Below are 3,646 nucleotides of genomic sequence, written 5' to 3'. Positions count from 1 at the left end.
TAAAATCAGTTGAGGATGGGGGTGCCAATGTACGTGGTAATTCAGCTGCCAGCCAGCAGAGGGAAGCCTCTGCATTGATTCAAGACGTTACTGCTGCAATGCTGCAATTTTGAGGTGGGAGTAGTTTAATCTGGGACCAGCAGAGAGAGACATTTGCCACCATGTGGTAATGTAAATGGTTCACTGAGGCAGTGCACCAATCCAGTGCAAATTTAGTTTACATCCAGATATTATTTCAACATTTGGTAGCGAAAATCAAATGAGTATTATGTGGTTACAAAAGTAGAAACCATGATGTCACTATTTACTTTCGGATATGTTAAATTACTGGTTCGTCTGTGAATAATGGGAATAATAAACATATTAAACCCTTTCCCTGTTGGATACGTCCACTTAACAAGCAGCACACTCAAACAGTCGGCTGCATATCCTGCATGGGTCAAAGGTTGCCAATGGAACTGCCTCGGTTAAAAATACCAATACACAAATAAATTTGGCTGGCAGAATTTAAACATCTTAAAAAGTTAATCAGCAAAAAATATGGGGGCAATTTCTATGTCGCTCCACCCATCACTTACACTTACAAACAGGGGGGGGAACGGGACCAGAATGACATGGTTGGTGGTAGCATTAACTTATCGCCAAGTTGCCATCCATCCCAATTTTTGGGCGAACCTCCATTCTGGTGACCGGTGCTCCCATCGGAAACATGCAAAGCAGGGGGTCGGATGAGACATTTCACACTCCTGTTCACCAACCATGAGCGGAACAAGTCAGGAGGCGGCCATTTCCAGCAATAGTTAAAGGGATCGGCACCCCCTCCACCACCGGCGCACCGTGGCTGCAGTGTGCACCATCTACAAGATGCACTGCAGCAACTCGCCAAGGCTTCTTCGGCAGCACCTCCCAAACCCACAACCTCTTCCACCTAGAAGGACAAGGGCAGCAGGCGCATGGGAACACCACCACCTCCAAGTTCCCCTCCAAGTCACACACCATCCTGACTTGGAAATATATCGGCCGATCCTTCATCGTCGCTGGGTCAAAATGCTGGAACTCCCTCCCTAACAGCACTGTGGGAGCACCTTCACCACACGGACTGCAGCGGTTCAAGAAGGTGGCTCACCACCACCTTCTCAAGGGCAATTAGGGATGGGCAATAAATGCTGGCCTTGCCAGTGACGCCCAGATCCCGAGAATGAACTTTTAAAGAAGAGCCTCATCTACAGTTAGCGAAAGCAGCGTGGAGGTTTGGGAGACATTTTTATGGCAGTTGCTTGTGGGCTTTGAATCTTAAAGGCTTTCTTTAATATATTTGCTGCTGCAGCTCAACTAGGGATGGCCACATGGTCCAAGGTAGACTGCAGAGTGGAAATGCCATGTGGGTGAACTCTACACATGCTGGACATGGACTCCTCTGTACTCTGACATTGTGCTCAACGTCTTTGGCAAGCCTTCCAATATCTCATATAATCGTTGCTGTGCCTCATGCATTTATCTTTCTGTGGCTAGTCTTCGGGGCTCCACATTGCTTTCCTGTTCAGCAGAGCTGGGAAAGGAACCTGCCACCATTATGTGTTCACTTGTGCTGTGTGTTTCATCAGATGCAAGCCCCTCTAACTCACTATCTATCCCATGTGGGGAGGGAATCTCTGCGCTGAATTAGGGCGCCACTGAAAGGCTGGACAGTAGCCTTGCTAATATCCCGAGAATGAATTTTTAAAAAGGTGCTGTACACATGTTCCTTGTTGCTCTAAAGCGCTGCTTCTTTTCATTCCTGATGCTACTACCCTTCCCTTAAAGGTGCTGCAGCAGGCCCTTCACATTCGGCAACCGCACCTGATTTTCATAGAAACATAGAAGATAGGAGCAGGAGTAGGCCATTCGGCCCCTCGAGCCTGCTCCGCCATTCAACGAGATCATGGCTGATCATCCAAACTCAGTACCCTGTCCCTGCTTTCTCCCCATATCCCTTGATCCCTTTAGCCTTAAGAAATATATCGAACTCCTTCTTGAATATATTTAATGAATTGGCCTCAACTGCCTTCTGTGGTAGAGAATTCCACAGGTTCACCACTCTCTGGGTGAAGAAATTCCTCCTCATCTCTGTCCTAAATGGCTTACCCCTTATCTTTAGACTGTGACCCCCTGGTTCTGGACTCCCCGACCATCGGGAACATCCTTCCTGCATCTAGTCTGTCCAGTCCTGTTAGAATTTTATAAGTTTCAATGAGATCCCCTCTCATTCTTCTAAACTCCAGCGAATATAAGCCTAATCCACCTCCAGATCAACGTGCTGCCTATTGGGAAGCACATTTTGCCCTGGCAGCTCGCTAACAGCATTGTAATGAGGAGCCGGGACCAAAATAGACCGGGTCCTACGCTGACACCTCAGGGCAACCACCACGTACGGCCCACCCACCTGAATAACACTCAAAACAAAAACTGCCCCCCCCAATATTTTTTTAAGTTGCTGCAGACCTCGAGAGTAGGAATAAAAATAGTATATTCGACAGACCACACACTTTCTGCCAATGATGATCTCAGATTCATATTGGCACATTCTGCCTGCAGCACTTGGTATTAATATGTATCTTCAGTTCCTGTCAACTGAAATTAGAGTGCAACCTCTTAAATAACGTAGCCTGACCCAAATATTTGGATATAATTCATGTTTTATTTAAGCGTTTACTGTCATCTGATGTTTTTGCAGATCGGTGGCATATGTGCAGGCAAGGTTAGAACTCAGAAGGACACTAAAATATTCATGACAAAGATTTGGTACTAAAATATTGGAGGGAATTTTAACAGAGAGCAGGATCCATGCAGGCGGCGCGCACTCGAACGATGTCATCAGCACGAGGCCCGGCCGATTTTAACAGCCGGAACTCATTATATGATTGGCAGGCGTGCCTGAAAGCCGGCAGGGTCAACCTGCCCTGGCAGCAGCCGAGGAGCTACAGTCTGCCGCCGGAACCTCACTGGCTCGAGCTCCCAGAAGTTACCAGCCAAAAGCATCTCAAAGGTCCCAACATGATCCACATCAGCCTATCACCAGCTCTGTTGAATCCACCAGAGCAGCATTTCATAGAAGTAGCAGAGTGAACAAACCTTCTTTTAAAAAAAGACACTAGGAGTTGACACTTGGGTGTTTAATGATTTGAAGCAAATGATTGTGTTTATTCCAACTCTTTGCTTTCTGTCTGCCAACCAGTTCTCTATCCAAGTCAATGGCCCAGAAATTCGTGTCGGGGGCTTCCCGCGGGTGCAAGCCCCCGACCTACACTTACATAGCACGCCGACAGTTGAGGCCTGGGCCTGCGTGGACCTTGATCACTTGGCACTTTGGCCTGCAGTGTGTTTGTAGAGCAGCTTATTAATCTGCCTTGTCAGTGAGTCCTTGATGTAAAAGTTGCCTGAATGGTTTCAATGTTACGCCATGCACGATTAAAGGAGTGGTGACTGAGGTTACCAGGACTGTTAATGCAAAGGGGCTTGGTTTCCATTTTCAGAGGGGGGGATTGATCAGGTTACCTGAAGGGTTGAGCTATTAATTCATCCTTTCCATTTCTGGCTGCAAGGCATTGCGGTGGATCTCCTTCCTCTGCTTCTCCCTCGCCTTTCTCCATCTGATCCTCGTCAGATG

This window comes from Somniosus microcephalus, chromosome 33 (assembly GCF_052327205.1).
Source record: "Somniosus microcephalus isolate GS21.2 chromosome 33, FLI_Smic_1.0, whole genome shotgun sequence".
Classification (NCBI taxonomy): domain Eukaryota; kingdom Metazoa; phylum Chordata; class Chondrichthyes; order Squaliformes; family Somniosidae; genus Somniosus; species Somniosus microcephalus.
The sequence above is the reverse complement of the archived record's forward strand: the minus strand, read 5'-3'. Positions refer to the sequence as shown.